The sequence below is a fragment of the Schistocerca piceifrons genome, chromosome 3 (assembly GCF_021461385.2).
Source record: "Schistocerca piceifrons isolate TAMUIC-IGC-003096 chromosome 3, iqSchPice1.1, whole genome shotgun sequence".
In the NCBI taxonomy this organism is placed as follows: Eukaryota; Metazoa; Arthropoda; class Insecta; order Orthoptera; family Acrididae; genus Schistocerca; species Schistocerca piceifrons.
Window position 1 is genome coordinate 310,916,358 of NC_060140.1, and position 20,206 is coordinate 310,936,563.

Below are 20,206 nucleotides of genomic sequence, written 5' to 3' on the forward strand. Positions count from 1 at the left end.
AATAATACGCTATCCGAGTGACTGCTTGTCCGTTATACAACATCAAATGTTTACTGCAAAACGATGTTGATATCCTCGTAATGTAGTTATGCGAGGATCCTCATACGATCACACCGACATGTTGTAGGTGTTCACGATACCAGCAGGGGTAAAGAGGTTCTCACCGGTAAACAGTTTCCAAAGACCGAACAGTGGATCAGAAGAATGGACTGAAACCAATTCTGACGTCTAGGACAATCTACAGGCCTTAGCTCCTGTACCTCCTGCAGGTGAAAAGGTTGTTGTTGCCGTCTCCTGAGCAGGTACCATACAGTTGATCGAAGAAACCCTATAGTGGCATTTATACGGCAGCTACTTGTGGTCGGATATTCGTCTACCATTTCCAGGCTGTTCACAATACCCACTCCATCCAGTTGAGGTCGACCAAACCGTGGTGCACTACGAACGCCATGTTTCCTTAAATGCCTGTACACTGCTGAACAAGTATGATCGTTTGGTACTATTCTGTTTGGAAACATTTCCATATATTGTCTTCTTGGTGCTCGCGCACTGCCTTCTGCTGCGCCTTAAAGAAGGTTCATATCAAAGTATTCACAGTTAGAGTACTCCATCGTTCCGTGCACAACGACTGCAATCTATGAACTGATAGGCTGAATATACCGGGTGATCAAATAGTCAGTATAAATTTGAAAACTTAACAAACCCCAGAATAATGTAGATAGAGAGGTAAAAATTGACATACATGCTTGGAATGACATGGGGTTGTGTTAGAACAAAAAAAAGTATTGCTAGACGCGTGAAAGATCTCTTGCGCGCGTTGTTTGGTGATGTCCGTGTGCTCAGCCGCCACTTTCGTCATACTTGGCCTCCCAGGTCCCCAGACCTCAGTCCGTGCGATTATTGGCTTTGGGGTTACTTGAAGTCGCAAGTGTATCGTGATCGACCGACATCTCTAAGGACGCTTGAAGACAACATCCGACGCCAATGCCTCACCATAACTCCGGACATGTTTTACAGTGCTGTTCACAACATTATTCCTCGACTACAGCTATTGTTGAGGAATGACGGTGGACATATTGAGCATTTCCTGTAAAGAACATCATCTTTGCTTTGTCTTACTTGGTTATGCTAATGATTGCTATACTGACTTGTTGATCACCCGGTATGTAGTGCGTCTGAGGATTGATTATCGAACCTTTCATTTAGTTGAGAGACACTCAGTATGCCATCGAGCCGTACAGTGTATTAGCTACATCATAAGAAACTGTTTCCTTCTAATGTCGGCACCTGCAGGAAGTGCACTTCTGCATCACAGTTACTTAGTGACGTCAACGCCTTTGGCAGGTGTCAAAGTCTTTACGTCTATTTATCTAACTGTCGAGTAAGAACCGCTAAACAATGAGTCGTTAATTAACAGAAAGCGGGCGTCGGCAAGACCTTGCTAGGCGCTGGTGGCAGCCGCTACGACTCTGTCTTCGTAGGAGCTTCAGAAACTGTTGCACGATAGGACCATTGAGCAAAAAGAGCTGTGCGTTGTCAAAAGAGACTACATGTTCTGGATTTCCTGTAGACTCAGTTCTGCTGTCTTACAAACAACAGGCACATCGCTGTGTGCGATTTAAATGACGCGACAACTGGAAGCGTATTCCAAAGTCGAAGTTCGCGGGGAAGTACTGTTCCTGTGGGCAAAACGTCTAAATTGCACACAGACTGACCGTAAAATTATGGCGGTATATGGACAAAACGCGATGTCACTCCCAGCCTTAGTGAAATGGTGGCAGCAATTAGATCTAGGCCGCAGAGACGTGGCTGATGCTGTTCGCAACGTCCAGATATTGCACCATGCGATGCGGGGAAAAATAGATTTTCCAACGATGAGGACATTTACTCAACGTTTCTCGAATGGATCCGTGACGAACGAATGAATATCTATCGCGGAGAAATTCGTAGAATGTTTCGATTGTTGTTTGCAGAGGCTTCAGCTCTATGCTGAAAAATAGTCTCATATATTCGCGTCACTTAGAAGTATAGGGCAGCATGCAATAAAAGTTACTTCGCCTGCCGTAATAATGTGTAACCTACTGTTTGAAGTCCATTCCTAACGCCGGCCGGAGTGGCTGAGCGGTTCTAGGCGCTACAGTCTGGAAGCGCGCGACCGCTACGGTCGCAGGTTCGAATCCTGCCTCGGGCATGAATGTGTGTGATGTCCTTAGGTTAGTTAGGTTTAAGTAGCTCTAAGTTCTAGGGGACTGATGACCTCAGAAGTTAAGTCCCATTGTGCTCAGAGCCATTTGAACCATTTCCATTCCTAACAGCTTTGTGACGAGCGTTGTTTTCCGCGTGTTCGGTGGCTTTACTGCATTCTGTAGACCGAGGTTTCAGAAAAATAATCACAGGGTTAGGAGCAGTAGTTGAGCACAGAATTTAATTAATGGTCTGAAAATGTCAAGCACTCTACAACTACATATATACTCTGCAAAATACTGTACAGAGAATGGCTTTCCAGTCAGTACTACTTCTGCTCGCAAGTAGACAGAGGGAGCGTGATTGTACGCTTCTGTAAGGCCCAATATCGCTTATTATCTCCTTATTCTCTTATGGTCCTCACTTGAGATAAACGCTGGTGGCAGTGGAATCGTTCTGCCGTCTGTCAGTTATCCCGGTTCTCGTGGCTGCTTCAATAGCGTTTCTTGAAAAATATTGTCTTCTTCCCTCCAAGGATTCTAATGTCACGGAGAATTTGCACAACACTCTCGTTCAAATCGAACAGAGTGGTATCGGATTTAACAGCATGCCTCTAAATTGATTTGATGCCTTCCTTTAATACGACTTGCTAGGGAACCGAAACACTCGAGTAGCACTCAAGAATGTGTCACGCAGACGTACTATGCCCTGTCTCCTTTTACAAGTGTACTACGCTCTCCTAGAACTCACCCAGTGCCGGCCAGTGTGGCCGTGCGGTTCTAGGCGCTTCAGTCTGGAACCGCGTGACCGCTACGGTTGCAGGTTCGAATCCTGCCTCGGACATGGATGTGTGTGATGTCCTTAGGTTAGTTAGGTTTAAGTAGTTCTAAGTTCTAGGGGACTGATGACCACAGAAGTTAAGTCCCATAGTGCTCAGAGCCATTTGAACCATTTTTTTTTTTTTTGAACTCACCCAGCAAAACCATAGTCAACCTTTTGCCTCCCCTCCATCTGTTCTTATTCGCTCGCTTCATTTCATGTCGTTTCGAAACGTTTCGCGTAGCTATTTTAATCGACGTGAGTAATTCGAACAACATGTCGTTACTTCTACTAAAACATACCCGTAATGTCTCTCCTGTCCATTAGTATTCGTTATTGAAGAACATTACAGTTCCACGAAGCGCAAACACACACACACACACACACACACACACACACACACAGCAAAAAGAGAGAGAGAGAGAGAGAGAGAGAGAATGAATAATGTTCGCGACAATGCTTCCGAGTCAACGCATACAAAACTGAATTCAACACGAAATCAAATACTTATCGTTCTAAACATGAAGAACTTACTGCCTTTATTCTACTGAAGATGGCTGTGAAGTGCTCATAAGACCCGTTTTCCTACATAGATGAAGCAATCTGTTATAACCACCGATATGGAATCAACACAATCGCTGCATTTGGGATTCGAATATTTTCGAATTTATCCGGAATTTGCTCAAATAGGCAAGGGGGCGTAGACATAGGTAAACAAATAACAAATACTGTGCGGTGTTGACAGTTGTGTTAGTAGTGAAGAAGTATTACATCAAAACGTCATGCCGGATGTGAAGTTTTACGGTACGAACTGCGAAAATTTAGTAAGCGATAAACTTTTATGTTTTCATCATTTTGTGGGGGTGTCAGGGATAAAAAGTTTCGAAAATGTTCGAAATTATGTGTAAAGTTTGTAGAAAATCCCTGACTGCTCTCGTTGTAAAGTACTGGATGAAAACAGTCTGTGTAATTTGCGCGCTGTGAGTTAACCGTGCCTCAAGACAAATACCCAGTGTTTAACTACAATACTTTTATTATTGTGTTAAACCCGCAACTTAAGATTATATCTCTTAGTGAGTGGATTATGATAGCATTTTAAATTTTTAAATTCGGTCAATAATGAAATACTGAAAACCAAATTAATGTTACTCGTGCAACCGGAACTGATACCCTGCGCCATGAACCGGTTTACCAAAAATGGTTCAAATGGCTCTGAGCACTACGGGACTTAACTTCTGAGGTTATTAGTCCCCTAGAACTTAGAACTACTCGAACCTAACTAACCTAAGGACATCACACACATCCATGCCCGAGGCAGGATTCGAACCTGCGACCGTAGCGGTCGCGCGGTTTCAGACTGTAGCGCCCAGAAACGCTCTGCCACTACGGTCGGCCCGGTTTACCAGTTTTGTAATGTTGTTACTGTGGTATTCAGTCGGACGACTGTTTTGATGCAACTCTGCACGTTACTCTATCCCGTGCAAGCTTCTCCATCTGCGAATAACTACTGCAACCCACCTCCTTTTGAATCGGCTTACTGTTTTCGTCTCTTGGCCTCCCTCTACAATTTCTACCACCCACGCTTCCCTCTAATAGTAAATCGGTGACCGCTCGATGCCTCAGAACGTGTCCTGTCAACCGATCCCTTCTTTTAGTCAAGTTGTGCCACAAATTTCTTTTCTCCCCATTTCTATTCACTACCTCCTTATTAGTTACACGATCAATCCATCTAATCCTCGCCGTTCTTCTGTAGCACCATATTTCAAAAGCTTCTATCCTCTTCTTGTGTGAACTGATTATCGTCCACGTGTCACTTTCATACTAGGCTACGCACTAAACGAATACTTTCAGAAAAGATTTCCTAATACTTAAATCTATATTCGATGTCAGCAAATTTCTCTTCTTCAGTAACGCTTTTCTTGTCATCGTCAGTCTGGGTATTATATTCTCTCTACTTACGTCATCGTCAGTTATTTTACTGCCAAAATAGCAAACCTCATCGACTTATTTCCTAATCTAATCCCCTCAGCAAATCCTGACTTAATTCAACTATATTCCATCACATTTGTTTTGCTTTTGTTGATGTTTGCCTTGTATCCTTCTTTCAATACACTGGTCATTCCATTCAACAGCTCTCCCAAGTCCATTGCTGGTTCTGATAAAATTACAATGTCATCAGCAAACCACAAAGTTTTAATTTTTTTATAGTTTAGTTTAGAAATATAGACTACTTATTTGACGGAGAAAAATATCGAACTTATGTCTCATTGCCCGGTTTCACTTAATTTGTCACCTAACGACTTCTTCTTCCCTTCCATCAAACAAAAAATGCGTGAACAGAGTTTCAGCACCTCAAGAAGCTGTTGAATTCTTTCTTCCAAACACCTGTTTTTGAGGTGGAAACAATAGAGTGAAAATTTTTTTTACCAAAATTGAGTCTAATATGTGAAAAATATATAAATTTTAAAGACGAATATTTTAAGAAATAATGAAAAAAATTCCATCATCGTTTCTGTGGAAGCTTAGAAAGCGGCACTTGTGAAGTTGAGAAAGAAAGGAAATCATGCAAGTTTTCTTAAGGGACTAATATATATTCTCTGTAACTTATACTGTGCTAACTTTTCAAAAGAGTTTTTACTTAGAATCTCAGTTAAATCTTTTGTCTTTAATCTCACTGTGTACGCGGTGCAACTTCATGCTCACTAGTGGCTATATGAACCATTACTTGTACTGCGTATAAACCTTATGTATTTGAAATTCTTACGTGCATTATTATGTAAATTATATTATCGTGTGGAATTTCGAAGCTTAATTCGAATAATTTGAAGACCGTTTCGGTTCAGTTGTATATTAACCCACGAAAATAAAAAAAAGTGTACTAGAGAGCATTACTCTTCTTTGTACGTCACTGCACAAACTTTATAAGCAATATCTGCTTAGATTTCCAGGGAAAAACATTTACACAGCCAAATAACGTCAGAATGTATGTCCAACTTAGACAGTCACTGTTCGCTACTTGTCCAGGACAATTTTGGCCCTTATAATCACCTCGGCTTTCCTGTACGACAACAGATAACTAAGCTTTGCCTTGTCGCTACAGACCATCATTGCAAGCTGAAACAAAATTGTTTAAATGATTCTTGCCATGTGCAATGCAAGAGACAGCTTAATACACATTAAACAGACGGATCTCGCGAACTGCAATGCGAGTGCGATTTAGTCTGCCTTGAAACTTTTAAACAGCATGTGGGATATGAAAGCTCAGTTTCGAATAATCTGAAAGCTATTTTGGTTCAGCTGTATATTAATCAACGCTATTAAAAAAGTCTCGGCAAGGCTGCGTTACTTACCACTGTTACTATAATGTGAGCACCAAACACAAAGCTCTTCAAATTAATTCTTTAGACAAAACTTCAAACATTCATAGTATTAACTGTTTAACCATCACATTCAGTATTTGAAAATTAAAATGGGTAAAGGGTGATGTATTTCTTTCCAGAGTTAATTTATTTACGAGGCACTGAAATGACAATGCCGTAATAATCAAACAATGTAAGTTACGAAACTTACAGAGCAAAACTGAAAATGATCACTAAACATGAGATATCAATTTCTGCAAAGCTAGCGCACACGTCTTGATATTACCTTCAACATATTTCAAATTAAAGCAGCAGCATTCCGAAATTAAGCCTCCACGTCACTACACATGTCTGCTTTCTACAACATTCGACACCCCAGTCTCTCTCTCTCACGCGAGCAGACTGCTTGACAACATAAACGTGGGAATGCAGAAAGTCTCCTTTATACATTTTCTCAAGAAAAATGTTATCTGTGGCCAATATCACAGACAAACCTTCAACTTCTCATACTATTACAACCTTTCAAGGAAAAGGCGTTGTGCAGCAACTGCACGTGTCCTACCTCTATCGCGTAGCACAAAGGCGACCGCCGAGTTCAACGCTCCCCTCTGGCGGTCGATGGACGAACTTCAAATAATGTCACTGCCCTCACCGCATGAGAGACTGCTGATAGGTTTGGGGTTCAACACAGCACAATGGAGTAAAGTCTGCTGATAAAGAACTGCACGACACCGTCTCTTCCTCCTTAGCTGTCCAAAAATTGAATACGAACGGTTTTCCGTCAGCAGGATTCGGACCAACTACATCCAAATAAAACTTCACTTGCGTGTGTGAGCGACCTTCAGTACTGAGGTAGATAATACAGGGTGATTCAAAAAGAATACCACAACTTTAGGAATTTAAAACTCTGCAACGACAAAAGGCAGAGCTAAGCACTGTCTGTCGGCGAATTAAGGGAGCTATAAAGTTTCATTTAGTTATACATTTGTTCGCTTGAGGCGCTGTTGACTAGGCGTCAGCGTCAGTTAATGCTAAGATGGCGACCGCTCAACAGAAAGCTTTTTGTGTTATTGAGTACGGCAGAAGTGAATCGACGACAGTTGTTCAGCGTGCATTTCGAACGAAGTATGGTGTTAAACCTCCTGATAGATGGTGTATTAAACGTTGGTATAAACAGTTTACAGAGAATGGGTGTTTGTGCAAAGGGAAAAGTTCTGGATGGCCGAGAACGAGTGATGAAAATGTAGCACGCATCCAGCAAGCATTTGTTCGCAGCCCAGGAAAATCGACTCGCAGAGCTAGCAGAGAGCTGCAGATTCCACAATCAATTGTATGGAGAGTCCTACGAAAAAGGTTAGTTATGAAACCTGAACGTCAACTACCCGAGGCGATGGATCGGCTGTCAGGCAGCCCGTGACAGAGCACTTCATCACTGGCCTCCAAGAAGCCCTGATCTTACTGCGATTTTTTTTTATGGGGGTATGTTAAGGATATGGTGTTTCGGCCACCTCTCCCAGCCACCACTGATGATTTGAAACGAGAAATAACAGCAGCTATCCAAACTGTTATGCCTGATATGCTACAGAGAGTGTGGAACGAGTTGGAGTATCGGGTTGATATTGCTCGAGTGTCTGGAGGGGGCCATATTGAACATCTCTGAACTTGTTTTCTAGTGAAAAAAAAACCTTTTTAAATACTCTTTGTAATGATGTATAACAGAAGGTTATATTATGTTTCTTTCATTAAACACACATTTTTAAAGTTGTGGTATTCTTTTTGAATCACCCTGTAGATAACCATGGTAATGGTCAATCAACACTCGCTATGCGCATTTTTAGCGGTTTTCCGCGGTTTTTAAGCTGATGATCACCGAATCTAGTCACATTAATGCTATAAAGTAATATTCCATCCGTTAAGTATTTCTATAGCACATCGCCATAAGTACTTTCTTTCCTTACACGTCATTAGAGATAATCAGCGTTCATCTTTTTTTTCTAATTTTTTACTGTATTCGACTTATAAGATTAAAAAATTAACTATTATTGAACGGAATAACGTGAAAGTTTCCTGAACATCTGACAAAGTTTCAGCGGCTACGAGTATATTTCCATTGCCTTGGTTAATATTGTGTCTCGTCATTCGCATGGAAACGTTTTACTTAGTCGCTATTCTTAATTCCTGCTGATATGACAGGAATACTGCGCGTTTTGCAGTAATTCCTACATAGCGCGACTAGGAATACTTTATTTCTCTTTCGGTTTAATCACACAGTCTCGTTTGACCGGAAGGAATCCTAGAGTATTTCTGTCGTGCATGGAATCCATAACAAACAGGACTAACAGTGGATGTTGAACTTATACAAAGAAGGGCATCACGAATGGTGAAAGGTTGATTTGATTCATGGGAGAGCGACACCGAGATGCTGACTAATCTTAGCTGGAGAACGCTTGAGGACAGACAGCAGATGTGTTAAGAAAGCATACTTACTAAGTTTCAGTGATCGATATTCAGAAATCTAGGTACAAACCGCAATCCCCCACGTTCCGCTCCCGTAGGGGCCGCACAGACAAGGCCAGTCTAATAACAGCGGGTACAGAGGCATTTATACATTCATAATTGCTTCGGGAAGTAATCCTAATACGAGTTACAAACGGAAGTACCCTTTTCCAAGCGCTTCATAGAGTATAGATGTAGGTGTAAGACGAAAGGTTTGTACGTTAAAGCTGACACTGGGCCACGCTGAAGAGCTGCGCTGCTGTTTCTGTCACTTTATTTCGATCTGCTAATGGTTGTTGGCAAATATTTCAGGATCACATCATTGTGAAACGGTAGTCGATAAATCCACGAGTTTCGAGGATACTTATTATTGAATCTCTCAGTTAGTCCTCTCTTCTAGAACTGCAGCCCGTGACTTCTTCTCAGAATCTGTTGTTTCTTTGTCATGTAGCCAATGGGAAATTAAATGAACGAATTTGGGTATTATGATTTGTTTCTTTACAACTTAAAAAAGCATTGCCTAAAAACTGAAGACGGCTGAAGAATTTTTTGTCAATATACTCCGCCCGAACAGGCTTCGGAAAACCCAACAGTACCGACGGACCGCAGTGTCATCCTCAGCCAATAGGCGGATATGGAGAGGCAGTTGGTCAGCTGAATGCATCCCACTTGCTAACAGCACTTGACGGTCCCGGACGGTCACCCGTCCAAGTCCAACAGCGCTTAACTACGGCGATTTGGTGGGAACCGATGTTACCACTGCGGCAAGGAGGCTGTAATGTATAAATGTACAATAAGCATCACATAAATAGACTAATACCTATTATACTGATAACACGTGTTACACATTTACAGATTTACTTGACACGCACTGCCCACCTTTAGCTGAGGTAGCTTTTTTTCTAACGACTGCTTTGCGACGTCGTTGTTAGAGCGTCAGACTGACTATATGCCATGATTAAGACATGATTTAACTTAGCTGATGATTTGTACATCGTTAATTTGCGCTGAAGCCCCATTTACTTTGATTTAGTGATTCGTAAAATACAAGGCAGTCCATTTCAGAGCGCCAGTTTTGTACGTGTGCGAATCACATTTTCAAGGTATTAATTAAATCGAGTTGACATGAGAAGTGGTAAAATATAAAAAAATTAGAGTAATATAGCCAAAATAAAAATTAAGTAGAACGTTGCAGTCATGCATTCGATTTGGGGGATACGAATCCGATATCGCATATTTTCAAGGGAAAGTATTCAATATTTTCATTAACTCATAATAAAATACCGCCTTGTATAAAAAAATATCTGTTTGAATTGAGGTATTTTGATTTAAATTAAGGTTGAATAACAGGTACACTGTTCTTGTTCTACTGATTTTTGTTTGCTTCAGACTAGTTTCCGGCTTATTAGGCCATCTTCAGCTAACAACTGACCAACGTTTGAAAGGGATAGTGACTCTTAGATAACGAAACATTATAGGCAAAGACAAAATAAGGATACAATCACTTGCATAGAGTGTTGTGTACTACACTTGCCTCTTAACGATGGACAACGTTAAGCACAATAAAAAGTTAAACTACACAATATTACGGTTTAAATGGTTATAATGCTTTTTTTTTTAAGTCTCGACATGTGCTGAGAAACTGTTAAACTGAGCATTCTTCATTTATGTTGAGCAACAAACATGTTTTTTAACGTTGCACACTTTAGGCAATAGTTAAATTATATAATTTATTTAATATTTATTTATTTAATATTTTAATATTATTTTAATTTTAATAGTTTAATATTTTTATATTAAATTATATAATCTTATAAATTATAGCATCATTACCATATAAACGGTAGTACTGTAAGGTTATATAAATTAATTATTGTGTCTAGTACTGTCCATTGCCTAATGTTTAGTTTACAATGTTAAAAACATGTTTGTTGCACAACATACAGAGAATGAAGAGTGCTAAGTTTAATAGTTTTTCATCCACTATCAAACCCGAAAAAAAAGCATTGTAACCCGTTAACCTGTAATAATCGTAATATAATGCAGTTTAATTGTTTACTGCGCTTAACAATGTACATTGTGTAAAGTGTAATTTCAATGTTAAGAAACAAGTTTGATGCACGACACTATGTAGGCTATTGTATCTTTGCCTATAATGTTCTGCTAACTAAGAACCAGTGTCCCTTTCAGATGCTAGTCAGTTGTTTCCAGAAGATAGCTTAACAAACCGAAATCTAGTTTGAAATAAACAAAAGCAGTAGAACAGAAACAGTGTATTTGTTATTCAGTCTTAAATACGGAACTGTCCTACCAAGAAGTAACGGAATAATCTATAAATAAATATTTTAACTTCTTGGTTCAATTGAGATAGTTCATTTACAACAATAAGGTGCTCCTAGAAATTCTCTAAAACAATTGGTACACTAAACTCATGGAATCCATTAAAAATATTTCGATCAATTTTGTGTTATAAGCTAATGCGTATTTTATGTTACATCAGAAACAACTTCTAATATGTGAAAAGTTAGAGAACCAAAGAACTTTTAGACAGGAATGATCCATCAGATATCGATCGAGTATTTGTCATCGAACTTTGAATGTTGATAGCGGTAGGCTATGAGGTATATGTCAATGTGGCATAAGGCTGAGTTAGAGACGGAGAAAAGTGCGCTTCCTTACGGATACGTTGTTGAACTTACAAACCCTTGGAAAACCTAATGTGCTGCAAATATTGCCATAGTTAATGTTAATGAGACTGCTTAGTGAAAACCCTTTATAATGCGCCATTTGTGGTTCCACCTTGATGCCAATTTTTTTTTTATTTCCAAGCAATTCGTTTGTCGTCAGCACAGGGTTTCTACACTACTTGACCAAAAAAAAAAAAAAAAAAAAAGTATTAAGCACCCGGATATGTAGGAGGATACGAAATGAAAATTCTCGATTTGAGGGAGTATATTGCGTTATTTTAGTGATTATGAAATCAAATCAAATTTACAAAGAACCCGAAAGTTTGAGCCCAGTTATTAGTATGAAGGTGCGAACCTTCTGGTCTAGATATATGGACTGATTCGGTTGGTGTCCTAAAGCTGTTGTATCATCTGCCGAGACAAGCTAGCCCTTAATAATATGGATAATGCCACTGGGACAGAATTGACGTCCGAGCTTGTGTGATACATGTTCTGTCCGGGACAGATTTGGGGATTTTGCCGGCAACGGGAGTACATTAAAGTCACGCACCTAGAGACACGTGTCATGTGTAGACGAGTATTGTCCTATTGAAAAATGACATTGCGATACTGCTGCATGAGAGATAACAAAAGACGACACATGATGTCCGTAATGAACTGTTGTGCTGTCAGAAGACCCTCCGTCACTACCGGCCGTACCCTGAAGTCTTACCCGATGGCTCTCCACATCATGAAGAAGAAGTAACACCGCTGTGCGTCTCTAAAACATTGGAAGACTGGAACCTTCCTCCAGGTCGCAGCCATACTCACCTAAGATGATCATCCGGGGTAGTACAGAACGGCTATTCATAGGTGAACACAGTGCGTTGCCATTCTACATCTTCATCAACACTCCACAAGCCACCTGACGTTGTCTGCCAGACACTAACTGATCCCCCTTCCCTGATCCATTCGCGAGCGGCGCGTGGGAAGTATGACTGTCGATAAGCCTCTTCATTATTTCTAATTTTTCGAATTTTCTCATCGTGATCATTTCGTGAGGTGATTGTGGGTAGGGGTGGGGGGGGGGGGAGGGGCTGGAGAAAGTAATATATTGCTTGACTCTTCAGTCGTAAGCCTCTCCATCATGTACAACGCCTCTTTTGTAGTATCTGCTATTGGAGTTTGTTGAGCATCTCTGTAGCGAAATTACTTATAAAAACATTCTTCATCGCAAAAGCAAGTTTATCAAAGGGCGACCTGTTCCGATCACCACATGGTCATGACCTACAAACCTTAACTGATACAGGATATAAATTAGACTGATACATAAAAGAACTTAAAAACTGCTATAAATTAAAAATCGTAGATGTACCCATATTGAAGGTCAATGGCTGTGTACGGTGCAGGAACCGCTGAATGACAATAGTCAACTTCGTGCCGACATGTGCCACTACTTGCACCAGATTGCATCCGGTTTGCTCGACAGCCACGGGAAGGACCGACCTCCTGCACGTCTCAGACGAGACCCCCCGCAAACATACCGAGTGAACACTGCCATTGTTTCCCGCCCTACCTGCTATTTCCCTGAGGGGCTCCATTACCCGCCTAACATTGGAGCTCCCAATGGCTAACACACCCGCCCTTTGCCCTTGTCCTAACTGGACGGGGAAATCGGCCGCTGGCCTAACAGGGCCATTAATCAGCAGTGCATGCTTCCCGCTCGCGATACTACTCCAAACGGGGTCGATAGTGTCCTGGTGTTAAACGGCAGCCTACGTATGGGACGGTAGTGGTGCGACAGAAGACACAGTGTCGCAGAGAGCTCATTACTCCTTCTCGAATGGCAGGCGCAGGGGTTAAGAGGTGTCTGAAGCACAATAGGACAATCCTCCCGTGTGGTGATAATTCGCAGTCGACCGATGACTTTTAAGTCTGTCCTCACATTCCCATGCAGTCCAACATCGCGTCACTGTCACATTCGAATGCCTCACAAATCTATATAGTGCACCATTCGGCTATCCGTACAATTGGTGATCCACAAGAGGCCCCTATAAAACTCTCTCACCTGCTGATAACGCTGTCACATGAGTACGTAGCATCCTCGTGCCCTTCAGTGTTCATTCAACGTCTGACGCTCTTCACACTCCATTTATACATTACCAGGCCTGGTAACAAGACTAAACGCAAACAATACTAGTTCACTCTGGGTGGCCGTTGTACCTGTCACAGGGAATTATAACTCCAATAATTTCCGTACCCGCCTATGGTGTATGTGTGTACAAAGTTAAATTATTGACATCCGACAATGTCTTCTTGATCATTCACTTATTTTGTCAGGCATTGTATTTCAAGAAACATACAAAATGTGGACACACAGAGAAATTAGCTTCATTTGAGTTGTTGTCGGAACTAATTGCATGCTGATTTCTCTTAGTACATTAGCTGTTTTTATCTTTTTACCTCTTACATGTCTCAAGGTTATTGGCGTATAGTGTTTCCCACACAGCAAGTCAACTGCAGTTTCTGCGCCTGTTGTTATTGCAGTTTATTTTTGATCTTATAAAAGTTATTTTTATAGTAGAAAAATGTGAATGTACGATAGTGATTTTATGTTTAGGGCAACCTCTTTGTACGTGTCAGGTGTCGGTCTCTATTTACTTAGTGACTAACTTCACCATTGTGCATAAAAGCTCAGTTAATCTGTCAACTGTAACTGTGTGATAACATTCTTGGCCTGGCGATCACCTACCCCAAGTTATATGTCTATGTCATACTTGGGTGCAAATGTATTTGTTTGGTGCAAGGTTGATTGCTAGTAGACTTCCAGTTAATGTCACTGGTACAACTGTTTCACCACGTTCTGTCTCAACGGAGTTGGAATACAGGAAGCTGTGAAACCTCGTTAGAATTCAGACTACTCAGTAAGGGTTACTGCTATGTCAACACGAAAACAAGTGAAACTGGAAAGAAGCAAGTCCATCTTCGCTTCGCAGAGCCGTGATAAGAAGACCACGTGCCATCCCGACATACCCCCAGCCTTCCACCGCTGCTATTTACACCGTTTGACTTCCCTAAATTCTATCTCTTTGATACTATACCCTCTATCTTGCAAGTCATGTAGGCAGTGGACGTTTACCGATGATGTGCAGTACATGTCCTTACACCTCCGTTGAAGCTTGTGTGGGGCTGAGTCGATAATGAAGCCCCAGTGAAGGGGAGAGGTCTAGGTTTGAGTTCGGTCTGCCACACAGTGTTCGTCTGCGAGGACGACTCAGGAGAAGAAAGATAGACACAATTTATTCCGGTAGTAGAAAATAATTTCCAAACAGAAGGCTGTCGATTATTTTGTCAGTGGAGTAATTCCGTGAATTATTACCGAATAAAGCTTATGGTGGAGAATCGAAAGAGGCCAGTCATTGAACTGAGATATGGGTCGGGTTGTTTGGGGGAGGAGACCAGACAGCGAGGTCATCGGTCTCATCGAATTAGGGAAGGACGGGTAACGAAGTCGGCCGTGCTCTTTCAAAGGAACTATTCCGGCATTTGCCTGGAGCGATTTAGGGAAATCACGGAAAACCTAAATCAGGATGGCCGGACGTGGGAGAACTGTGGGAAGGTACCTCACTTATCTGTAATTTTCCAGTAGTTTGTCAGATTATCTCGTATGGTTATGCAGTTCATCATCCAACTTTGGTGAACTGAAATGCCACGTGAAAAACATCATATCTCCCCATGGGAGGGAATATGTCTACTCCAACTGCTACGTGTAGTGTTATCCATGTGACAGCCTGCGAAAATTTTATAAATGTTTGCGGACCGGGTATCTGAGATGAGACTTGGGTACCAGCCCGGTATTCACCTAGTCATATGTGGGCAACCGCCTAGAAACTACACCAAGGCTGCCCGTCATAGCGGCCCTCGTCGGTCCGGGGCCGACGCACTTGCCCGAATCCCGGAAGCAGTGTGCTATCAGGCCCGGTTATCATGACGGGTAACCACAGGTACTCGACCATGTACTGGAAGTATTCGACGGGCAATCACCTGCAGCTAACCGCAGAACTCTGAAATTTGTTGTGAAAAGGTTCAGAGAGATGAAACGTGAATCAGAGTAATGGTAATAATACGTCCAGACGCAAAATCATCTAAAAAATTGAGCAAGGTTTTGAAGTAGCTGCTCTAGTCGTCCAGTGGGATTAGTAGTTTCAGTAGGGACGTCCTCCTAATACGTACTGAGAGCATGTTTTATTATCATCATATCATACCAATACAGTCAGGTACCAATACCTACAAAGAAGGTTTATCTTTACCTGAAATAGATCTCCTACTGCCAGAGTTCAAAACCGAGGTTCGTTGTTTCGTTACCGTTGCTCCTAGGACAGGATTCGGGCATTCGAACCACTTTTGTAAAAATGAACGACGTATCTCGTTATAGGATTGTTTCTAACAAGCATTTTTTCGTTTCATTGGAGGCTGAAATAGAAACGATGTTTTACTCACGTGGCACAATGTGTATGACAGTTCCTTTAGCCATGTGTATCCTAGAAATAAATATTAAAAAATGGTTCAAATGGCTCTGAGCACTGAGGGACTTAACATCTTAGGTCATCAGTCCCCTAGAACTTAGAACTACTTAAACCTAACTAACCTAAGCACATCACACAGATCCATGCCCGAGGCAGGATTCGAACCTGCGACATTAGCAGTCACGCGGTTCCGGACTGAAGCGCCTACAACCACACGGCCACCGCGGACGGCAAATATTAAAATATTACTTGTGGAACATTCGTTCGATTGATTACAAGGGCACATAAATGTGATACCTGTTTCAACAGTAGTGTTCTGTCGGTTGCAAAGATCCCAAGGCTGCAAAAGATTTCGCCTCGGTGCACAGGCGAGTGGTAAGAAACGCAACTGTTGCTCTATCGCGGAAATTTGTTTATATAGGGTGGTCCATTGATCGTGACTGGGCCAAATATCTCACAAAATAAGCGTCAAACGAAAAAACTACAAAGTACGAAACTTGTCTAGCTTGAAGGGGGAAACCAGATGGCGCTATGGTTGGCCTGCTAGATGGCGCTGGCATAGGTCAAACGGATATCAGCTGCGTTTTTTTTAATTTTAAATAGGAACCCCCATTTTTATTACATATTCGTGTAGTACGTAAAGTAATATGAATGTTTTAGTTGGACCACTTTTTCCACATTGTGATAGATGGCGCTGTAATAGTCACAAACGTATGGCTCACAATTTTTGCCGAACAGTTGGTATCAGGTAGGTTTTTAAAATTAAAATACAGAACGTAGGTACATTTGAACATTTTATTTCGGTTGTTCCAATGTGTTACATGTACGTTTGTGAACTTATCATTTCTGAGAATGCATGCTGTTACAGTGCGATTACCTGTAAATACCGCAATAATGCAATAAATGTTCACAATGATGTCTGTCAACCTCAATGCATTTGGCAATACGTGTAACGACATTCCTCTCAACAGCGAGTAGTTCGCTTTCCGTAATGTTCGCACATGCATTGACAATGCGCTGACGCATGTTGTCAGGCGTTGTCGGTGGATCACGAAAGCAAATAAAGCAAATATCCTTCAACTTTCCCCACAGAAAGAAATCCGGGAACGTCAGATCCGGTGAACGTGCGGGTCATGGTATGGTGCTCCGACGACCGATCCACCTGTCATGAAATATGCTATTCTACATCTACATCTACATCTACATACATACTCCGCAGTTGACTATAAGGTGCGTGGCGGAGGGTACCTCGTGCCACAACTAGCATCTTCTCTCCCCGTTCCACTTAATACTGCTTCAACCGCACGCAAGCCATATGCCGGACATCCAACATGTTGGAAGTACATCGCCATTCTGTCATGCAGTGAAACATCTCGTAGTAACATCTGTAGGACATTACGTAGGAAATCAGCATACATTGCACCATTTAGATTGCCATCGATAAAATGGGGGCCAATTATCCTTCCTCCCATAATGCCGTACCATATAGTAACCCGCCAAGGTCGCTGATGTTCCACTTGTCGCAGCCATTGTGGATTTTCCGTTGCCAAATAGTGCATATTATGCCGGTTTACGTTAACGCTGTTGGTGAATGACGCTTCGTCGCTAAATAGAACGCTTGCAAAAAATCTGTCATCGTCCCGTAATTTCTCTTGTGCCCAGTGGCAGAACTCTACGCGACGTTCGCCGGCCGGGGTGGCCGAGCGGTTCTAGGCGCTACAATCTGGAACCGCGCGACCGCTGTGGTCGCAGGTTCGAGTCCTGGCTCGGGCATGGATGTGTGTGATGTCCTTAGGTTAGTTTGCTTTAAGTAGTTCTAAGTTCTATGGGACTGATGACCTCAGAAGTTAAGTCCCATAGTGCTCAGAGCCATTTTGTACAGGATGTTCAAAGTCGTCGTGCAATTTCTGGTACGTAGAAATATGGTACGGGTGCAATCGATGTCGATGTAGCATTCTCAACACTGACGTTTTTGAGACTCCCAATTCTCGCGCAATTTGTCTGCTACTGATGTGCGGATTAACCGCGACAGCAGCTAAAACACATGCTTGGGCATCATCGTTTGTTGCAGGTCGTGGTTGACGTTTCACATGGGGCTGAACACTTCCTCTTTCCTTAAATAACGCAACTATCCGGCGAACGGTCCGTACACTTGGATGATGTCGTCCAGGGTACCGAGCGTCATACATAGCCCACGCCCGTTGGGCATTTTGATCACAATAGCCATACATCAACACGATATCGACCTTTTCCGCAATTGGTAAACGGTCCATTTTAACACGGGTAATGTATCACGAAACAAATACCGTCTGCACTGGTGGAATGTTACGTGATACCACGTACTTATACGTTTGTGACTATCACAGCGCAATCTATCACAAAGCGAAAGAAGTGGTCCAACTAAAACATTCATATTTCTTTACGTACTACACGAATTTGTAACAAAAAATTGGGAATTCCTTTTTTAAAAAAACGCAGTTGATATCCGTTTGATCTATGGCAGAGCCATCTAGCGGGCCAACCATAGCGCCATCTGGTTTCCCACTTCAAGCTAGACGATTTTCGTTCTTTGTAGTGTTTTTTCGTTTGATGCTTATTTCGTAAGATTTTTGGCCCGGTCGCTATCAATGGTCCACCCTGTATAACTCTGCGGTGAGTAGTTAGTAAACTGGACGTTGTTTATTTCTCCTAACAGATATAATGCGAAAGCTTCCGCAAGTTTATTTCCTCGCTTGACTTTGTTGCGAAGGTCGCGAGTCGCGGGAATATGTATAACGGATTGTTTCACAAGGGATGCTTGGCAGACAGCAGTCGGCCAGCATTTAAAAGATTGGAGGCATTATTCTAACATAGTTTCTTGGATGAAGACTGTCCTGTTTTCAGAGGTTTGGTTCAATGAAGTGTCCGTCAGTTTCACTTATTTTCGCCACGTGGTGATTTTCGAGTCATAGACTTTCAATTTGCTCATTTATGTTTTTTAGAAGGAAGATTATTGGAATTACAAATGTGTGAGATTATATTGCATCCAAATAATGCTTTTATGGGTACTATCTATATTTTCGTTATGTTGTAAACTTTCTGTAATAGAAAGAATTAGTTTAAATTAACAATACAAAATATTTTATGGGCTCGGTTACTATGATTATATTAAAATCCTAAATGCTTTCGTAAACGAATTATAAGGATAATATATAATTGTTTACTGTATCTTTGCTTTTCACGTCTTGTCTGGCAGTCGTATGCCAAAGCAGAGTACGAGTTATGAAATACGTAAATTGGGTAGGAGCCGGTTGTGGCTGTAAGAAATGTGTCGTGACGATCAGAAAAACATGTTGAATTTGCTGAGAATTATATCGGAAGCAAGTGCTATTATTTAAATCTGATGTATTTACTAAATATGTATGTGAATTTAAGAAAGCATCAGTGACACCTGAGGAAGGTGTTCGCTAACTGGCTTCAATGATCAATCGTCAGTAACCTGATGAACCATATTAAGTGAAAGTTTAGTTTTACTGCATGTTCTCAATTACTCTTTAGAACGTGCAGAATATTCGCTATATGGGAATTGAATGCCATTACAATTTTATGTTGTTAGGTGAAATTGAGTAAGGGTTAAAAGCTACGCATCGTCTTCCATGTGAGTCGATTTCATAACACAGAACAGAGTAACGGACTTCATTATATGACTTTTGGCAGTTCCATAGTTTAAGACTGTTTCTCGTCCTCTACCCCACCAATTCCATTCACAAACCCAATTAGTTAAAAGTGCATTACAATGTGAACGTCACTGACTATGGAAATTAGACTTTAGTTAGTTGTTGAAGATACGTAACACAAGGGCCTCAAAAATGTTCCTTGGATATGAGAAATGATAATGATGTCAAATCGTTTGTAAGACAACTGTCCTGAATAAGAAAACATTTCGAAAAGTCTGTACCAGTAATTTCACTAACTGGCGAAGATGAGGGAAGAGGGGGGGGGGGTGACTATGAAATATGTGGCTCATTCAGATGCATTTAATACCTCTTCGTCTGTCCGTAGAGTAGGTAGCGTGGCACGGTTCGGCGGCTGCTCTAGGATCGATGCAACGGCCTCTCTCTGCAGTGCACTGCATTGCCAGCTGCAAGTGACCAGCGCTCGTGTCTGCATTTCTTAA